Source organism: Rana temporaria, chromosome 1 (genome assembly GCF_905171775.1).
Source record: "Rana temporaria chromosome 1, aRanTem1.1, whole genome shotgun sequence".
Classification (NCBI taxonomy): domain Eukaryota; kingdom Metazoa; phylum Chordata; class Amphibia; order Anura; family Ranidae; genus Rana; species Rana temporaria.
In genome coordinates this window covers 672,122,635-672,144,563 of record NC_053489.1, presented here as the reverse complement: position 1 = coordinate 672,144,563, position 21,929 = coordinate 672,122,635, and the positions used below count along the sequence as shown (strand labels likewise).

The 21,929-nt window shown below is 43.6% G+C and overlaps 1 protein-coding gene across 3 annotated transcripts in view; it reads left to right on the top strand.

Moving 5' to 3' along the window:
• The window catches only part of CNTFR (ciliary neurotrophic factor receptor), a 504,096-nt gene that overhangs the window by 126,042 nt on the left and 356,125 nt on the right, over nt 1–21,929 (top strand). For all 3 annotated transcript variants that reach the window (XM_040335631.1, XM_040335628.1, XM_040335629.1), the window contains exon 2: nt 13,216–13,326. The gene's annotated coding sequence lies outside the window, so the exon portion shown is untranslated. The remainder of the gene's footprint in view (nt 1–13,215; nt 13,327–21,929) is intronic.

Genomic DNA, 21,929 nt, shown 5'->3' with positions numbered 1-21,929 from the left:
TAGGAAGGGAAGGTATAGAAGGAGAAGGTATAAGTTGGAAGGTATAGGAAGGGAAGGTATAAGTTGGAAGGTATAGGAAGGGAAGGTATAAGTTGGAAGGTATAGGAAGGGAAGGTATAAGTCGGAATGTATAGGAAGGGAAGGAATAAGTTGGAAGGTATAGAAAGGGAAGGTATAGGAAGGGAAGGTATAGAAGGAGAAGGTATAAGTTGGAAGGTATAGGAAGGGAAGGAATACGTTGGAAGGTATAGGAAGAGAAGGTATAAGTTGGAAGGTATAGGAAGGGAAGGCATAAGTTGGAAGGTATAGGAAGGGAAGGTATAAGTTGGAAGGTATAGGAAGGGAAGGTATAAGTTGGAAGTTATAGGAAGGGAAGGTATAAGTTGGAAGGTATAGGAAGGGAAGGAATAAGTTGGAATGTATAGGAAGAGAAGGTATAAGTTGGAAGTTATAGGAAGGGAAGGTATAAGTTGGAAGGTATAGGAAGGGAAGGTATAAGTTGGAAGGTATAGGAAGGGAAGGAATAAGTTGGAATGTATAGGACGGGAAGGAATAAGTTGGAAGGTATAGGAAGGGAAGGAATAAGTTGGAATGTATAGGACGGGAAGGTATAAGTTGGAAGGTATAGGAAGGGAAGGAATAAGTTGGAAGGTATAGGAAGGGAAGGTATAAGTTGGAAGGTATAGGAAGGGAAGGAATAAGGTGGAAGATATAGGAAGGGAAGGTATAAGTTGGAAGGTATAGGAAGGGAAGGTATAAGTTGGAAGGTATAGGAAGGGAAGGAATAAGTTGGAAGGTATAGGAAGGGAAGGAATAAGGTGGAAGATATAGGAAGGGAAGGTATAAGTTGGAAGGTATAGGAAGGGAAGGTATAAGTTGGAAGGTATAGGAAGGGAAGGTATAAGTTGGAAGGTATAGGAAGGGAAGGAATAAGTTGGAAGGTATAGGGAGAGAAGGTATAAGTTGGAAGGTATAGGGAGAGAAGGTATAAGTTGGAAGGTATAGGAAGGGAAGGAATAAGTTGGAAGGTATAGGAAGGGAAGGTATAAGTTGGAAGGTATAGGAAGGGAAGGAATAAGTTGGAATGTATACAGTAGGAAGGGAAGAAATAAGTTGGAAGGTATTGGAAGGGAAGGTATAAGTTGGAAGGTATAGGAAGGGAAGGTATAAGTTGGAAGGTATAGGAAGGGAAGGAATAAGTTGGAAGGTATAGGAAGGGAAGGTATAAGTTGGAAGGTATTGGAAGGGAAGGAATAAGTTGGAAGGTATAGGAAGGGAAGATATAAGTTGGAAGGTATAGGAAGGGAAGGAATAAGTTGGAATGTATAGGAAGGGAAGGTATAAGTTGGAAGGTATTGGAAGGGAAGGTATGAGTTGGAAGGTATAGGAAGGGAAGGAATAAGTTGGAAGGTATAGGAAGGGAAGGAATAAGTTGGAAGGTATAGGAAGGGAAGGAATAAGTTGGAAGGTATAGGAAGGGAAGGTAAAAGTTCCCAGAAGAGTTGAAGCTGTTATAGCTGCAAAGGGCGGGGCCAACTCAATATTGAACCCTACGGACTAAGACTGGGGTGTCATTAAAGTTCATGTGCGTGTAAAGGCAGGTGTCCCAATACTTTTGGTAATATAGCGTATATATGTCATCGCAGGTATTCTGAGGTCCTTGCACCCCTCCCCATGCAGAATGACTCTTCTTGCCGCGGAGTTCTTCAGCCGTCATTCGGTTTTACAAGCTTTGGGACTGATTGATGTGGAGACGTCGCCTTTCTTAAGCACACAGTCAGTTCCCTCTTGAAGGTCTCACAGCTTGGAGATCGTGTGATAAACCGCGCAAGAGGCGAAAATCTCACGGGCGATTAATAACAATGATGGCTGGTGCCATTAACTGGGGGGGGGGGAGGGGGGAAGAGCCGGGAGACGTGAACCTGCCGAGTGATGTATCAGCCGCGCGCGGAGAGCAGAGCTGTCCTTCCGTGATAACAAGGCGCGCTTCATCCTCGCTTATCGCCTCTTCTGACAGCAGCCTTTGTCTCCGGTGTCAGGAGCTGTTCTTGGGCGCTCGTCGCGCTTTATGAATATATCGCTCACCTGCAGCAGTGACAGGCGGGGGGGGGGGCAAAACCGGCACATTCCTCCCCGGGGTCGTCCGTCATGTCGCGTCAATCTCCCTCCAAAGGATCCATCAGCTCCCGGAGCGCCCCTATCTCATCGCGCTCACCTTCGCCGCCGTCTCTTTTATCACCTTCGTCTTTTAAACTTTTCAGTTACAAAAAAAAGGTGTTTTTTTGTCCTGACGGCTCGATCGACTGAAGAACGAACATTACGTATATAAATGTAGGCCCGGATTCAGAGAGCAATTGCGCCTGCGTAACCATAGTTACGCAGCGCAATTGCTTACTTGCGCCGGCGTAACGAATGCTCCTGATTCAGGAACCTCGTTACGCCGACTGCAGCCTAAGATATGCGTGGCATAAGGCTCTCATGCCCGCATATCTTAGGCTGCATTCTTGCGATGGCCGCTAGGTGGCGTTCCCGTAGTGGTCAGCGTATAGTATGCAAATTGCATACTAACGCCGATTCACAACGTTACGCGCGCCCTGCGTACGCAGTTTACGTAGTTTGCATACGGCGGTTTTCGCGTAAGGCTGCCCCTGCTATTAGCAGGGGCAGCCAATGTTACGTATACCCGTCGTTCCCGCGTCGCGAAATGTGAACTTTACGTAGTGTGCGTAAGTGAATCGTGAATGGCGCTGGACGCCATTCACGTTCACTTTGAAGCAAATGACGTCCCTGCGATTGGCGCGGGAACGCGCTTAATTTAAATGATTCCCGCCCCCTACGGGATCATTTAAATTGCGCGCGCTTACGCCGGGCATTTTGCCGGAGCGCCCACGCAATTTACGGAGCTACTGCTCTGTGAATCGCGGGTAGCGGAGAAAATTTGCGGGGGCGCAGGGCAAAAACGTTGCCCTGCGCCTCCATAAAAAAAGCGCAAATGTACCTGAATCTAGCCCGTAGTGTCTGCATTACATACGAGGTGAGGCTGAAAAAAGACACAATTCCATCAAGTCCAGCCTATGTGTGTGATTATATGTCAGTATTACATTGTATATCCCTGTATGTTGTGGTCATTCAGGTGCTTATCTAATAGTTTCTTGAAGCTATTGATGCTCCCTGTTGAGACCACCGCCTGTGGAAGGGAATTCCACATCCTTGCCGCTCTTACAGTAAAGAACCCTCTACGTAGTTTAAGGTTAAACTTATTTTCTTTTCATTTTAATGAGTGACCACGTGTCTTGTTAATCCCCCTTCCGCAAAAAAGTTTTCTCCCTATTGTGGGGTCACCAGTACGGTATTTGTAAATTGAAATCATATCCCCTCTCCGGTGTCTCTTCTCCAGAGAGAATAAGTTTGGTTCTCACAACCTTTCCTCATAACTAATATCCTACAGACCCTTTATTAGCTTTGTTGCCCTTCTTTGTACTCACTCCATTTCCAGTACATCCTTCCTGAGGACTGGAGCCCAGAACCGAACGGCATACTCCAGGTGCAGCCGGACCAGAGTCTTGTAGCGCGGGAGAATTATCGCTTTATCTCTGGAGTTGATCCCCTTTTTAATGAATGCCAATATTCTGTTTGCTTTGTTAGCAGCAGCTTGTCATTACTGAGCCGATCATCTACTAGGACCCCCAGGTCCTTTTCCATCATAGATTCCACCAGAGGTCCCCCCCCCCCGAGTAGATTGCATTCAGATTTTTGGCACCCAAATGCATTATTTTCAATTTTTCAACATTAAACCTCATTTGCCATGTAGTTGTCCACCCCATTCTTTTTTAGATCTTCTTGCAAATTTTCCACCAGTGGCGGCTGGTGCTCCAATTTTTTTTTTTTTGGGGGGGGACGACGCAAACAAACTAAAACATTCTGGAAAAAAAACATAAATTGCAGCCTCACTGTGCTATCAAATGCAGCCACTGCGCCCATCAATTGCCGCCACTGTGCCCATCAAATGCCGCCACTGCACCCATCAATTGCCGTCACTGTGCCCATCAATTGCTGCCACTGTGCCCAACAAACGTTGCCGCTGTGCCCATCAATTTCCGCCACTGTGCCCATCAATTTCCACCACTGTGCCCATCAAACGCCGCCACTGTGCTCATCAATTGCCACCACTGTGCCCATCAAACGCAGCCACTGTGCCCATCAAACGCAGCCACTGTGCCCATCAAATGCAGCCACTGTGCCCATCAAATGCTGCCACTGTGCCCAAACACTGCCACTGTGCGCATCAAACGCTGCTACTGTGCCCATCAAACGCTGGCACTGTGCCCCATCAAATGCTCCCACTGTGCCCCATCAAATGCTCCCACTGTGCCATTAAATGCTGCCAGTGTGCCCCCCTGCCTGCCGTCTGCATGGCACTTACCCTGACTCGGTGGGGCAGCAGCTGACGGCGGCGGGCAGCGAGCGGTGTCCTTCATACTCCTCAATGTCTTCTCCCATCCTCCCTTCCCGTCCTCTGCTGTGATTGGACGCCTGATAGGCGTTCAATCACAGTGCCTGTCATTTCAGCCAATCAGGTGACGGGTAACAGACCCGAGCACCTGATTGGCAGAGAAGCGGTTCAGTGTTAGGAAGTCGAATATTCATTTGCTTTTCTAACACAGCTGGGTGAACTGCGAGCGCTGAGCGCCAAATATGGCGCTCGCTGTTTACTTTTTTTTTTGACGCCCAGTGACAGTGTTAGGAAACCCATAGATAGATTCATGCAAACGATTCTTCATGAATCCATGCTGATTACTGCTAATGATATTGTTTTTATTACTAAAATTTTGTATAATCCCTTATCATCCCCTCCAAGAGCTTTCATACTATTGATGTTAGGCTAACTGGTCTGTATTTCCCAGCGACGTATCTTGGCGCTTTTTTAAATATTGGTGCTACATTGGCTTTTCTCCAATTGTATTCATTATTATTTGTATTATTATTATTATTAAAGGGGTTGTAAACCCTCTTGTTTTTTTTTACCTTAATGCATCCTAGGTAAAAAAACTTTTGGCAGTCACCGGCCCCCCAGCCCCCCTGTTTAACTTACCTGAGCCCTGGACTTCACTCAGCGGAGACGTGCTGTCCCTCTCTGTGCGGGGGTCCCAGCTCTTGATTGAATAGATTGATAGCAGCCGTTGGCTCCCACTGCTGTCAATCAAATCCAATGACGCGGGTGCCGGGGGGCGGGGCCTAGTGCGGCATTTGTGTTCATGGACGCAAATGCTGGACTCGGGAGCGTGCCCGCAAGCTAACCCCCAGGAGAGCGCTTCACCTAGTAGAGTTATCTGATAAGAGGAGGAGTCGCGAGAGCCGCCGAGGGACCCCAGAAGTCGAGGATCAGGGGGCCACTCTGGATCAGTAATCTATGTTCCTCTATTGGACTGACAGTTCCCCTATAGCAGGGAGATAGGGGAAGTGCGTCCGTTGTCTATATTTAGTGATTTCAGCCTCTATAATGCTTTTCATTCGATTTCAGTTGTTAATTTTAAATGTTTCTTTTTTTAGCCTGTTACAGTTGTATTCTTTTTTTTTTTTTTTTTTTTTTTATTAGCTCTCCGGAACACACACACGGGTTGGCTGACGTTAACAATGCAGATTTTTCCAGACGTATCAAATATTGATGACATATATATATATATATAAATAAAATGAAGAACACGGGTCTGGAAATCGTTGTTGCGAAGTGTAGCAATGTGCGTAGTTGCAGCCTGCATAAAATATCTAAATAGCGAGCGTATTAGCCCCCCGAGAGCACGGCTTTGAGAAGGTGGACGTTGGACGCCGTCCTGAAAGCAATTATTAACGCAGGTTGCGAGCGTTGTGTACGGTAACTCGGCAACGTTTTGGCGCGATGTGCTGCCTTTTATTAAACAATACTACAAGTGTTTGATTGTGAGTTCACAGGATGCAGAACAGTGCCAAGTCCTCACTGCGATCTCCTTCTTCCAGAAAAGGAGGATTTTTTTCCCGTGTCCCTCTTAAAGAGGACCTGTACTGTGATCGGTGGATCCCAAAAAAAGCAAACCAAGGACTTAGGACCAATCACTGGTACTGTCTGTCATCTCCTTGCAGCTGATACTTTAGTGAGCTGTGTTGAGGCAGCCATCTTGGAAGAGGCATGGCTTTGCTTCATAATGTAAGAGCTGCTCTCCATCCCCCATGACTGGTGATTTAATGACTGGTGGAAGATGATCCACAAAGTAACTAAACAAAGGAAGGGAGATCCTTGCATTGCAGATCCCCAGGTACAGCTTTCTCTCCAGCAAGGAGAACAGTGAGCCACACAGTAGTTACACCACCGAATCTCACACCACCCTAGAACAGGGATAAAGAATACCTTGGAAAACACCTTTTGGAGCTACAGACGTGGTCAGGGTGTGCTATCCCATGCTTGTCTCCTGATAAACAATCCAAGTATTCTCTCCCTATGGTATCCACAATAAGGATGCATGCTAATTGTTATTTCCACTGAACATTAGGTCAGTTTGTCTGAGGCCCCGTACACACGACGGAGTTTCTCGGCAGAATTCAGCCAGAAACTCGATCGGAGCTGAATTCTGCCGAGAAACCCGGCCGTGTGTACACTTTCGGCCGAGGAAGCCGACGAGTTCCTCGTCGAGCCAAATAGAGAACATGTTCTCTATTTCCTCATTGTTCAATGAGGAAAGTTGGCTTGCCGAGATCCTCGGCGGCTTCACACAGAACTCGGCGAGCAAAACGATGGGTTTTGCCCGTCGAGTTCCTCGGACGTGTGTACGGGGCCTCAGTGAGTGAGTAACTTATATAGCGCTAACAAATGCGAACTAAATCGCCTCAAGACGCTTTTTGTCCAACTTCATCCAAGGTCCTTCAGAAGAGATGAGTCTTAAGCTTTTTCCTGAAGGCCCGATGGTTTTCTTCCATGCGGATGTTCGTTGGTAGAGCGTTCCATAGCCGTGGTCCTTGGACTGCGAATCTTCGTTCTCCTTTAGATTTGTAGCGGGACTTGGGGATGGGGAGGAGATTTTGATTAGTTGATCGGAGGACCCGATTAGGGGTGTAGTGTTTTATTTTCTCGCATAAATATTGAGGCGCGTTTCTTTGTGTGCGTTTGTGAGTGAGGCAGAGGGTCTTGAATGTAACCGATCCTTTACAGATAGCCAATGTAGAGTCCTCAAGGGCGCAGGTCTGCAGGTCACATGAGTATTAGCATTAGCTATCTGTGAACTTCCACTGTGCTGCCACTCAGAATCTACCTTTTATATTAATCCCGGACGAGCCCCCATATTGTTATTTATTTGCCCCGTTTCTTATGCTTACGCTACTGAGCCTTTGTAACTGCACACTTTGGGCTAGATTCAGGTATGTCGGCGTAATTTTGAGGCGGCGTAGCATATTGCATATACGCTACGCCGCCGTAAGTCAGAGAGGCAAGTGCTGTATTCACAAAGCACTTGCCTCCTAAGTTACGGCGGCGTAGCGTAAATGGGCCGGCCTAAGCGCGCCTAATTCAAATCTGGAACAGGGGGGCGTGTTTTATGTAAATGACTCGTGACCCGACGTGATTGAAGTTTTTCACGAACGGCGCATGCGCCGTCCGTGGACATATCCCAGTGTGCATTGCTCCAAAGTACGCCGCAAGGACGTATTGGTTTCGACGTGAACGTAAATTACGTCCAGCCCCATTCACGGACGACTTACGCAAACGACGTAAAATTTTCAAATTGGACGCGGGAACGACGACCATACTTAACATTGGCTAGGCCAGCTATTTATTCGACTAACTTTACGCCGGAAAAAGCCTTACGTAAACGACATAAAAAATGCGCCGGGCGCACGTACGTTTCTGAATGGGCGTATCTAGCTCATTTGCATATTCTACGCCAAACTCAACGGAAGCGCCACCTACCGGCCAGCGTAAATATGCATCCTAAGATACGACGGCGTAGGAGACTTACGCCGCTCGTATCTTAGCCTAATTTAAGCGTATCTGGTTTCCAGAATACGCTTAAATTTACGACGGCGTAGATTCAGAGTTACGACGGCGTATCTACCGATATGCCGGCGTAACTGTACCTGAATCTAGCCCATTGTCTGCAGGTCACTTGAGTAGTAGTATTAGCTATCTGTAAACTTCCTCTGCGCTGCTATGCAGCATCTACCCTTTATATTAATCCCGGATGAGCCCCCACATTGTTATTTATCTGCCCCGGTTTTTATGCTTACAATACTGAGCCTTTGTAGCTGCACACACTTTGTCTGCACTTGAGTAGCAGCATTAGCTATCTGCAAACTTCCTCTGCCCTGTCACTCAGAATCGACCCTTTTTATTAATCCCGGACGAGCCCCCACATTGTTATTACATTGCTCCAGTTCTTGTGCCTTTGTAACTGCGCTCAGTTCGTCTGTAGGTCACTTGAGTAGCAGCATCTACCTTTCATTTTAATCTCAGATGAGCCCCCACATTGTTATTTATTTGCCCCACTTCCTGTGCAATTACAAAGGCTCAGTATTGTAAGTGCACACACTTTGGCCCAGATTCAAGAAGCACTTGCACCCGCGCAGCCATAGGTTATGCAGTGCAAGTGCTTACTTGCTCCGGTGTAACGAGTGCTCCTGATTCAGGAACCTCGTTACACCGACTGCAGGCTAAAATCTGGCGCTGGACGCCATTCACGTTCAATTAGAAGAAAATGACGTCCTTGCGACGTCATTTGCCGCAATGCACGTCGGGAAAGTTTCCCGACGGAGCATGCGCTGTACGCTTGGCGCGGGAGCGCGCCTAATTTAAATGATTTCCGCCCCCGGTGGGATCATTTAACTTGCGCGCGCTTACGCCGGGCAAATTTGCCGGCGCGCCCTCGCAATTCACGGAGCTACTGCTCTGTGAATCGAGGGCAGCGCAAAATATTTGCGGGGGCGCAGGGCAAAATCGTTGCCCTGCTCCCCCGCAAATATCGCGCAATTCTACTTGAATCTGGGCCAAAGTCTGCAGGTCACTTGAGTAGCAGCATTAGCTATCTGTGAACTTCCTCTGCGCTGTCACTCAGAAGCTACCCTTTATATTAATCCCGGACGAGCCCCCACATTGTTATTCATTTGCCCAGGTTCTTATGCTAACAATACTAAACCTTTGTAACTGCACGCACTTTGTCTGTAGGTCCCTTGAGTAGCATCATTAGCTATTTGCAAACATCCTCTGTGCTGTCACTCAGCATCTGCCCTTTAAATTAATCCCGGACGAGCCCCCACATTGTTAATGACGAGATTGTATGTGTAGCTGGGACACTGCAGAACTTGTGACCAAAATCTGGAAAATATATTTACTTTATGGAGCCACTTGTGCAGAAGTGGTTCAGGAAAAACTATTGCAGTATCATGGGACACAAAAGAGCAGAAATAATAATATATCTTTTTTTTTTTTTTTGCCAAAAATGTGTATATGTTTTCCTGAAAGTGGTTATGGGCAGAGCTGGGTAGATGAATGGTTTGCAGCGTGCACTTAGGGTGACCACATTTCCAAACTACCATTCAGGGACACCCTCCCTTCCCAAAAATCAGCTTGTGCTGTAACAAATCACAGCGCAGTGATTGGACACAAGAGGCGGGATTTATGATTTCTCCAATCACAATCATGGGGTGAGATTGTGCTCCTCCAGGCATTCCCGGCCAGGACAAGTACTGTCAGTGAGTAAAGCGGTGATGTGGCGGCCTTTTTTGGGGTCATCAGATTGGCCCGGGGGGGGGGGGGGGGCTGTGTCAGTTTCATTCCGGGACACTGTATTGTCCTGGAATGAATGTGCCCGGGACAGACCTGCAAAATTCGGGGCACGTGGTCACCCTACGTGCACTGGGTTCAAGGTTTGATTCCCTTTATCTGTATGACATCCTCTTGCGCTCCCAAAAAAACATTCCGTTAGGTAATGCCTTCGTAGCCTGGGATTTTTTTGTGCCTTTGTTGATAAAGTACATCCAGCCAGAAGGCTTTGATTGAATAATGCGTATGCAGTAATGTTTTGGTAAGTGATCGCTGTTAAATGACGTTGATCACCAGCTGTGTTCAGCCCTCACGCCTTTACAGGTAATAGTCATTTTTTTAATCCCCCATGAATGTTCATATTTGCATATATACATGTGGGCACTTCAACACATATTGTAGTGTCTCCTTCATGCATGCAGATGTGTGCGCTTCTGAGGTCACACATGAACGTATGGCTATACAATAGTGGACATAGATCTATGCCCTGCCAGGGCCGATCCTAGGCAGGGTGCACGGGGTGCTCTGCACCCAGGTGCCGCAGAGGTGGGGGCACCGAAGCTCCAAATTACTCCCCTCCCTCCTCCTTGTCTGTGTCCAGAGTCGGAGCGCATGTAGCGGGTGCTGTGGTTCCCCATCTTGCTTGCTCTCTCCGCTGGCAACTGACAAGAGTGCATACCTCCCGCTGTCCCCGGAATCCGGGGCTGGGTACCACAGTGGAGCCTAGTACCGAAACACGTTCTGGCACTAGGCTCCACTAATTAATTCTGTCCAGTGTGCATGGAGCAGTCTCCTGTCTGCCCCGCCCCCTCTGCGTGTGTCGGCTCTTCTCCCATAGGCAATGTGATGAGAGGCTTCTGGGTTGGCCGGAGCTGCTGCAAATCATCCCGTGCACTCCCAGAAATGCTCTCCGAGTGCCACCCTCCAAGTAACCAAAGATGCCACGCCCCCTATAAAGTGCTTCTGCTCCCAGCACGCCTGAGCTACAGGGATCTAATGGACAAGTACTGATCTATGGGGACACCTGCTGTAGGGGGGGGGGCTCTGATGGGGGACACCTGCTGTGGGGGGCTCTGATGGGGGACACCTGCTGTGGGGGGCCTCTAATGGGGGGCAACTGCTGGGGGGACTCTGATGGGGGACACCTGCTGGGGGGGGCTCTGATGGAGGACACCTGCTGTGGGGGGGCTCTGATGGGGGACACCTGCTGTGGGGGGGCTCTGATGGGGGACACCTGCTGTGGGGGGGCTCTGATGGGGGACACTAATGAAGAGAGAAACGCTGTTGTATCTCTTTGGTGAATCTAGCCCTTTGTCTTTATCAGTTTAGGCCGATACGTATTCTTCTACATATTTTTGGTAAAAAAAAAATCACAATAAGCGTTTATTGATTGGTTTGCGCAAAAGTTATAGCGTCTACACCAGCCATCACTAAATGGCGGCCCGCGGTCCGAGTCCGGCCCGAATGACACTTCTGCCCGGACCGCCAGTATAATTACAAAAAAGCAGCGCTGGTTTGCTGGGACCGAGGGTTTCCCCAGCAACCAGTGACACTGCCAGTGTGCGCCTGCCCCCTGCTCCTCACCGCAGGTCTCGAAAGTTTACCAGCGCGTATGGCCGCGAGTAGGGGCCTGACATCACATTCCTTCCCCCGCCCCCTGCACTCCTGGCTCTCACGTCACTTGCGTTCCCCGCCCCCTGCTGCTCCTGGTTCCCAGGTCCACTCCTGGCTCTCCTTGCGAGTAGGGGCATGACATCACGTGCGCGCCCCGCCCCCTGCTACTCGCCCCCGGCTCCTTATCTTGCAGCATCTGCCCCTCCTGCATTCTAGGTATGTGGCATGTTCATAGTTAGTGATCACTATTAATGGACATATTTTTTTATTGTCAACACTGCTGGGCATATGTTAAAGGTCACGCTGATGGGCACTTTTTTATGTTAAGGGGCACTCTGATGGGCGCATTTTATTTTACGCTGATGGGTATATTTTTAATGTGCACACTGATGGACACATTTTGTTGTGCCCATCAGAGTGCCCCTTAACATAAAATTTGCCCATGACAGTGTCCCTTAATATAAAATGTGCCCATGAGCACATTTTATGTTACGGGGCACGCTGTTGGACATATTTTATGTTAAGGGACACTCTGATGGGCACATTTTATGTTAAGGATCACGTTTTGTTGTGCCCATCAGGGTGCCCCTTAGCATAAAATGTGCCCATCAGCGTGACCCTTATTTTATGTTAAGGGGCACTGTTATAGGGACACCTGATGTAAAGGGGCGATGTGATGGGGATACCTGATGTAAAGGAGCGCTGTGATGGGGACACCTGATGTAAAGGAGCGCTGTGATGGGGACACCTGATTTAAAGGGACGCTGTGATGGGGACACCTGATTTAAAGGGGCGCTGTGATGGGGACACCTGATGTAAAGGGGAGCTGTGATGGGGACACCTGATGTAAAGAAGCACTGTGATGGGAACAAATGGGGACTTGAGATTCGGACCTTGGCCCAAAGAAAATTTTAGTGACCGGACCTCCTTGAATTTTAATTCAAGACCCCTGGTCTACACAATAGGGGATAGATTTATGGCAATTTTATTATTTATTTCTTTTTTTACTAAGAATGGCAGCGATTTGTAGCGGGACTGCGACATTACATCATACAGAGCCAACCAGAGAGGTACAGAGCCACTCTGGTTGGCTCTGTACATCATGTGGTGATCTGAGCTGCCCAATGACAGCTCGGTCACAGTTATTAGCGGATTGCCCTGACTGCCCATGTATGTTTTCTTTATCTAAAGTAGCGTCCCTGCTGTTTTTGTGGTGGGTAAACAGTAAAAAAAAATATTCTAGTTTTTAAAGAGTGGGGAAATCTTGCAACCCTGTGCTGCAAAAAATGCAGGACCTCCCAACTGATCTTACTGATTTAATACAGTAGGTCCCGTATGTGATAAAGGTTACATAGTAGGTGAGGTTGAAAAAAGACACAAGTCCGTCCACCTCCCGTAAATTTCTGTATCTGCCCAAAAACCTTCAATTATTTCCTGTGCCACGGCTTGTGGAACCTCTTTTGTATTTTTTATTTCCTCCGATCAAATGATGATTGCTTCCGAGCAATCACCAAAAATTAGCCAAGCGCAACATTTTAATCAAACGGTGTATATACAGAAAGTAGCCAGAAATGGTCAGATTTGTGTTTTTATACTTCTTATAAATGATGACTGATCACTCTCATATGTCTGGATGGTTACCTCGAGGAAAAATCTCGTACTGTAGCTCCTCATCCCGCCCCGGTACCCCGCTGTGCTGGAAGAGCGCACTCCCGCCATCCGCTGTTTGTTGAGCATCAGATGTGAGAATTGGCCACAATGGTTTTTGCTCCAGGTGCAAATCTTAATTCTTTTTTTTTTTTTCCTTCTTCTTTCTGCAGAGTTCGGCAGCTGTGGTGCTGTTTAATCGTCCTCCTCCCCATTGGGTACTTACGTGGATAGCTGTGCGCGGTTCATGAACGGATACCGGGGGTGACGTTTATTGACACAAGGTATGTAGCCGCTGACTGCTGCGGGGGAAAATGATTTTGCCTTTCGGATTTCCTGCGATAGTTTATTTTCCTGAATTTGTGTTGATGGAAACCTGTAGTGAGAAAGTTCGGAGGCTGCTACTGAATGCTAGTTCTGTGTTCAAAAATTGAAAGACACAAATTAATACAGCTCTGTGTTACATCATTGTTATTATTATTATTTAAGTATTATTATTATTATTATTATTATTATTTTTTACTATTATTATTATTTAAGTATTATTATTATTATTTTTTTTTTACTATTATTATTATTATTTTTATTTAAGTATTATTATTTAGTTTTATTTACTACTATTTAAGTATTATTAATATTTTTTTTTTTTTGTTTTTTACTATTATTATTATTTTTATTTAAGTATTATTATTATTATTTCGTTTTTTTACTACTATTATTATTATTTAAGTATTATTTTTTTTTACTATTATTATTATTATTATTATTATTATTATTATTATTATTATTATTTTTAATTCTATTTAAGTATTATTATTTCGTTTTTTTTACTATTATTATTATTATTATTATTATTATTATTATTATTATTATTATTTAAGTATTATTATTTCGTTTTTTTTTACTATTATTATTATTATTATTATTTTTATTTAAGTATTATTATCATTATTTCGTTTTTATTTACTATTATTATTATTATTATTTAAGTAATATTATTTTTATTTAGTTTTTTTTACTATTATTATTATTTTTATTTAAGTGTTATTATTATTATTTCTTTTTTTTTTTACTATTATTATTATTTAAGTATTATTATTATTATTTTTTTTACTATTATTATTATTATTATTTTTATTTAAGTATTATTATTTAGTTTTTTTTACTACTATTTAAGTATTATTATTATTATTTTTTTTTTTTTACTATAATTATTATTATTTTTATTTAAGTATTATTATTTAGTTTTTTTTTACTACTATTTAAGTATTATTATTATTATTATTATTATTATTATTATTATTATTATTATTTCGGTTTTTTACTACTATTATTATTATTTAAGTATTATTTTTTTTTTACTATTATTATTATTATTATTTTTATTTCTATTTAAGTATTATTATTTCGGTTTTTTTACTACTATTATTATTTTTATTATTATTATTATTATTATTATTATTATTATTATTATTATTATTATTATTTAAGTATTATTATTTCGTTTTTTTTACTATTATTATTATTTTTATTTAAGTATTATTATCATTATTTCGTTTTTGTTTTACTATTATTATTATTATTATTATTATTATTATTATTATTTAAGTATTATTATTTTTATTTCGGTTTTTTTACTATTATTATTATTTTTATTTAAGTGTTATTATTATTATTTCTTTTTTTTGTTTACTATTATTATTATTATTATTTAAGTATTATTATTATTATTTCCGTTTTTTTTTTACTATTATTATTATTTTTATTTAAAGCGGGGGTTCACCCAAAAATAAATTTTTAACATTACATTCAGCCGAGTTGTCCTAATGACAATCGGCTGTTTTTTTTTTTTTTTCCGTACATACCGTATTTCACTGCCGCTTCCGGGTATGCGGGACTGGGCGTTCCTATCTGATTGACAGGCTTCCGACCGTCGCATACAGCGCGTCACGAGTTGCCGAAAGAAGCCGAACGTCGGTGCGGCTCTATACGGCGCCTGTGCACTGATGTAAAGGGAAATCGGAAATGTTACCCCCTAGAATGGGAACGGGGGAAAATCTTGCAATGGGGCCATTTCTGGTGACGGCTTTCTAAGAGGGGATTTCCCTCATTAATCCATAAAGCTTTATATGTTGGGGATGAATTGCATGGCTGGTGGGAGGGGCTTACAGGGGGCTGTCCTGAAAACATCCAATCACCCGGCCTCAGTACTCCTCTCAGGAGCCCTCAGTCCTGATGTAAGCAGTGGGAGGAGTTATGTAAATATTACAATACCTTGATGGGTGGGTGTCAGTCTGGGGGAGTGGGTGTGGCTGCATTTACATTGGTAACGCCCACATGGTATGCTGAAGATCGATGAATGAAAGATGCCCTGCCCTCTGTCCTGATGCAAGCAGTGGGCGGGCTCTTGGGAGGAGTTATGCAAATATCATAACGCCTTGATGGGTGGGTGTCAGTCTGGGGGAGTGGATGTGGCTTTGTTTACATAGGTAACGCCCACACGGTATGCTGAAGATCGATGAATGAAAAATGCCCTGCCCTCTGTCCTGATGCAAGCAGTGGGCGGGCTCTTGGGAGGAGTTATGCAAATATCATAATGCCTTGATGGGTGGGTGTCAGTCTGGGGAAGTGGGTGTGGCTGCGTTTACATAGGTAACGCCCACATGTTATGCTGAAGATTAATGAATAAGAGATGCCCTGCCCTCTGTCCTGATGCAAGCAGTGGGCGGGCTCTTGGGAGGAGTTATGCAAATATCATAATGCCTTGATGGGTGGGTGTCAGTCTGGAGGAGTGGGTGTGGCTGCATTTACATAGGTAACGCCCACATGGTATGCTGAAGATTGATGAATGAGAGATGCCCTACCCTCTGTCCTGATGCAGGCAGTGGGCGGGCTCATGGGAGGAGTTATGCAAATATAATAATGCGTTGATGGGTGGGTTAGTGTCAGTCTGGGGGGAGTGGGTGTGGCTGCGTTTACATAGGTAACGCCCACATGGTATGCTGAAGATTGATGAATGAGAGATGCCCTGCCCTCTGTCCTGATGCAAGCAGTGGGCGGGCTATTGGGAGGAGTTATGCAAATATCATAATGCCTTGATGGGTGGGTGTCAGTCTGGGGGGAGTGGGTGTGGCTGCATTTACATAGGTAACGCCCACATGTTATGCTGAAGATCTAATAATATAAAATACAATAAGATAAGATAATAAGATACAAATCAAATTCCTTTGCAGTTGTCAGTGGGATGGAATTGTCTCTTCTATAGTCGCTCATTCTGCGTGTTATTAGTAGGAGTGGGTCAAGATGCCCCCTCCCCCGTCCTCCATGGCGGGCAATGGGCTGGTAGAATAGGACGGGGCACAGAGATGATCATTAATCGATCGATCCCGTGTCTGCTTCCATGATTAGTCACGAATCCCGGATTGTGCCCATTGGGAAGAGTCCATGTATTGATATCGGAGGAGCGCTCCGCCGCGTGGAAAGCCCGGTAGTGGAGCGCGCGGCCCGGGGGGAAGTTTACTACATTCTCTCAGTCTCACACCCGCTCCATAAAAATACTTTGTATGCGTTCTACTAATTCTCACTTCCAGCGTAAAAGTGTTTATGAGCTTTACTCCTCTCCTTCCCTTCACACGCGGGATCAGAGGCCCTCCGACTCCCCCCGAACCCACAGCCATGGGGGGTCCTCCGAGGACGGTCACACCGCCGCTCCTCCAATCACAGGAGATCGTTAACCTTTCCACTGCCAGCCTTCACCTGCCGCACTTATACAAATGTATATCTATAATTATTCCATTATTATCAGCAGTAGTATCATTATTATTACTGTTAGTATTACTAATATTACAATTAATATTATTAATAGAAGTATCATTATTATTATTAATGTTAGTAATATCATTTTTATTTTATTATTATTAGTAGTATTATGAGTAGTAGTAGCAGTAGTCGTATTAGTACCACTATTGTTACTGTTAGCATTAGTAATACTATCATTATTATTATTATTATTATTATTATTATTATTATTATTATTATTATTATTATAATATTATTATTATCTCTATTATTACTGTTAGTATTATTAGTGTAATGATCATTAGTAATAGTAGTATCATTATCTTTTGTATTACTGTTGATATTATTATTATTATTATTATTATTATTATTATTATTATTATTATTAGTATCATAATTACTGTTATTATTATTAGTATTTTGTTTTTAATTATTATTATTATTATTATTATTATTATTATTATTATTATTATACAGGATTTATATAGCGCCAACAGTTTGTGCAGCGCTTTACAACTTCAGGGAATAATTATTATTATTTTTATTATTAGTAGTAGTAGTGGTTGTATTATTATTTATTATTACTGTTAGCGTTATTATTATTAATAAAAATGATAGTATGACTAATGCTAATAGTAATAATATTGATACTACTACTATTACTACTACTAATGATAATAATAATATTAGTAGTACTTTCATTATCGTTATTATTAGAAGTATTAGTATCAGTATTATAATTACTTTTTATATTGGTAGTACTATCATACTATATTATTATTATTAGTAGTAATAGTTTTATTATCATTATAATTATTGTTATTATTAGTAGTAATAGTATCAGTATCATTATAATTACTGTTAGTATAATTATATGTTGTTATTATTATTATTATTATTATTATTATTATTATTATTAATAATAGTAGTAGTAGTAGTAATAGTAGTATCATTATAATTACTGTTAGTATAATTATATGTTGTTATTATTATTATTATTATCAGTAGTTATAGTAGTATCAATATAATTACTGTTAGTATCATTATATTGTGTTATTATTATTATTAGTAGTAGTAGTAGTAGTTGTATTACTATTACTGTTAGCATTATTATTAGTAACAGTGATAGCATTACTAATGTTAACAGTAATAATATTAATACTACTATTCCTACTACTACTATTGATAATAATAATATTAGTAGTAGTATCATTATCTTTATTATTAGTGTTATTAATATTATCATTATTATTAGAAGTAGTAGTATCAATATTATTATTACTTTTATGTTGGTAGTATTACCATCATATATTAGTAGTAGTAGTATCTTTATAATTACTGTTAGTATTATTATATTTTGTTATTATTATTATTATTATTATTATTATTATTAGTAGTAGTAATTGTATCATTATAATTACTGTTAGTAGAATTATATTTTGTTATTATTAGTGTAGTAGTAGTAGTTTTAGTATTATTACTGTTAGCATTATTATTAGTAACAATAATAGTATTTCTGATGCTAACAGTAATAATATTGATACAATTATTACTACTACTACTACTACTACTACTACTATTGATAATATTAGTAGTAGTATCATTATCTTTATTATTAGTGTTATTATTATTATCATTATTATTAGAAGTAGTAGTATCAATATTATTACTGTTAGTATTACTGGGCCAGATTCAGGTACCTGCGCCGCGGCGTAACGTATCCCGTTTACGTTACACTGCCGCAAGTTTTCAGCGTAAGTGCCTGAGGCCCCATACACACGAGAGGATTTATCCGCAGATACGGTCCAGTGGACCGTATCCGCGGATAAATCCTCTCGAGGATTTCAGAAGATTTCTATGCGATGGCGTGTACACACCATCGCATTGAAATCCGCGCTGAAATCCTCTGGCGATGACGTGTCGCGCCGTCGCCGCTATTATGACGCGGCGACGGGCGCGACGCTGTCATATAAGGAATTCCACGCATGCGTCAAATCATTACGACGCGTGCGGGGAATCCCTTTGGACGGATGGATCCGGTGAGTCTGTACAGACCAGCGGATCCATCCGTTGGAATGGATTCCAGCAGATGGATATGTTCTGCATGTCAGCAAATATCCATCTGCTGGAAATCCATCCCAGGGGAGATTTATCTGCGGAAAAATATCCGACGGAGTGTACACACCATAGGATCTATCCGCAGAAACCCATTTGATGGGATTTATCTGCGGATAGATTCTATGGTGTGTATGGGGCCTGATTCACAAAGCACTTACCTGTAAACTTGCGGCGGCGTATCGTAAATCCGCTTGGTGCAAGCAAGCCCGCCTGCAAGGACGTCATTGGTTTCGACGTTAACGTAAATGGCGTCCAGCGCCATTCACGAACGACTTACGCAAACGACGTGAAATTTTAAATTTCGACGCGGGAACGACGGCCATACTTAACATTGGTTACACCACCTAGAGGGCAGCCTTAGTTTTACGCAACGCATCTCTACGGAAACAACGTAAATTTACAGCGACGGGCAAAGCGGACGTTCGTGAATCGGCGTAACTAGTCATTTGCATATTCTACGCCGACCGCAATGGAATCGCCACCTAGCGGCCGGCCTAGAATTACAGCCTAAGATCCGACGGTGTAACACAGTTACAAATGTCGGATCTTAGGGAGATCTATGCGTAACTGATTCTATGAATCAGGCGCATAGATACGACAATCGTATCTCAGAGATACAACGGCGTATCAGGAGATATGCCGCCGTATCTCTTTTATGAATCTGGCCCATTATCTTTATTATTAGTGTTAATATTATTATTATTATTATTATCATTATTATTAGAAGTAGTAGTATCAATATTATTACTGTTAGGGCTCTTTCACACGTCCGTTCCGTTCGTCCGTTTTTTGGACGTCCGTTAACGGACCGCAATGCTTCCCTATGGGCTAGCGTCCGTTAGCATCCGTCTGCGTTCAGTTCCGTTTTTTTGGACGGAAGAAAACCCTATTTTTCTTCCGTCTAAAAAACGGAACGGACGAAAAACAGACGTTAACGGATGATCCGTTTATCATCCGTTCCGCTAACATCCGTTTTTCTATGTAAAAAGCCCAAAAAATAAATAAATAAACGGATGGAAAAACTGATGCAAAAACTGATGAAAAACTGACGAAAAACTGATGGAAAAACGGATCAACTGATGAAAAAAAAAACTGATCTGAAAAACTGAACGGACGTGTGAAAGAGCCCTTAGTATTACTATTTCTATTGGTAGAATTATCATACTATATTATTAATAGTAGTAGTAGTATTATTATTGTTATTATTGTTATTATTATTATTATTAATAATAATTATTATTCGTAGTAGTATTTGCAATACTTTTAATATACAATCTGCCTGTCCATGTGATGAGTACATGTGTGATGGGTGGGTCCTTAGTAACTGGCACAGACACAAAGAAGGTCCTTGGAGATGAACGCACTGACCTCCAGCTGGTGATCACTGTCAGTGGATGGCGATCACCTGAGAAGCACTGCAATCTGTTTATAATAAAACAAAACTCACCCTCCTCCTAATAAGATCAAAGAGAAAAGATGGGGCGCTTGGTGGCATTCTAAGAATTAAGAAAAATGAAAGGCTCAGTTTACCCAGAACCTATATTCTAGTTGTAGGCGGAGCCAGGAACTTATAATGGGCACAGCAGGTGTACAGACCCGGGAACTCAGCACAGGGATGGGTGGAACCCCTCATAATGGGCACAGCGGGTGTACAGACCTGGGAACTCAGCACAGGGATGATGGAACCCCTCATAATGGGCACAGCGGGTGTACAGACCTGGGAACTCAGCACAGGGATGGGTGGAACCCCTCATAATGGGCACAGCGGGTGTACAGACCTGGGAACTCAGCACAGGGATGATGGAACCCCTCATAATGGGCACAGCAGGTGTACAGACCTGGGAACTCAGCACAGGGATGGTGGGAACTCCTCATAATGGGCACAGCAGGTGTACAGACCCGGAAACTCAGCACAGGGATGGTGGGAACCCCTCATAATGGGCACAGCAGGTGTACAGACCCAGGAACTTGGCACAGGGATGGTGGGAACCCCTCATAATGGGCACAGCAGGTGTACAGACCCGGGAACTCAGCACAGGGATGGGGGGAACCCCTCATAATTGGGCACAGCGGGTGTACAGACCCAGGAACTCAGCACAGGGATGGTGGGAGCCCCTCATAATGGGCACAGCGGGTGTACAGACCCGGGAACTCAGCTCAGGGATGGTGGGAACTCCTCATAATGGGCACAGCGGGTGTACAGACCCGGGAACTCAGCACAGGGATGGGTGGAACCCCTCATAATGGGCACAGCGGGTGTACAGACCCGGGAACTCAGCACAGGGATGATGGAACCCCTCATAATGGGCACAGCGGGTGTACAGACCTGGGAACTCAGCACAGGGATGGTGGGAACCCCTCATAATGGGCACAGCGGGTGTACAGACCTGGGAACTCAGCACAGGGATGGGTGGAACCCCTCATAATGGGCACAGCGGGTGTACAGACCCGGGAACTCAGCACAGGGATGATGGAACCCCTCATAATGGGCACAGCGGGTGTACAGACCTGGGAACTCAGCACAGGGATGGTGGGAACCCCTCATAATGGGCACAGCGGGTGTACAGACCTGGGAACTCAGCACAGGGATGGTGGGAACCCCTCATAATGGGCACAGCGGGTGTACAGACCTGGGAACTCAGCACAGGGATGGTGGGAACCCCTCATAATGGGCACAGCGGGTGTACAGACCTGGGAACTCAGCACAGGGATGGTGGGAACTCCTCATAATGGGCACAGCAGGTGTACAGACCCGGAAACTCAGCACAGGGATGGTGGGAACCCCTCATAATGGGCACAGCAGGTGTACAGACCCAGGAACTTGGCACAGGGATGGTGGGAACCCCTCATAATGGGCACAGCAGGTGTACAGACCCGGGAACTCAGCACAGGGATGGGGGGAACCCCTCATAATTGGGCACAGCGGGTGTACAGACCCAGGAACTCAGCACAGGGATGGTGGGAGCCCCTC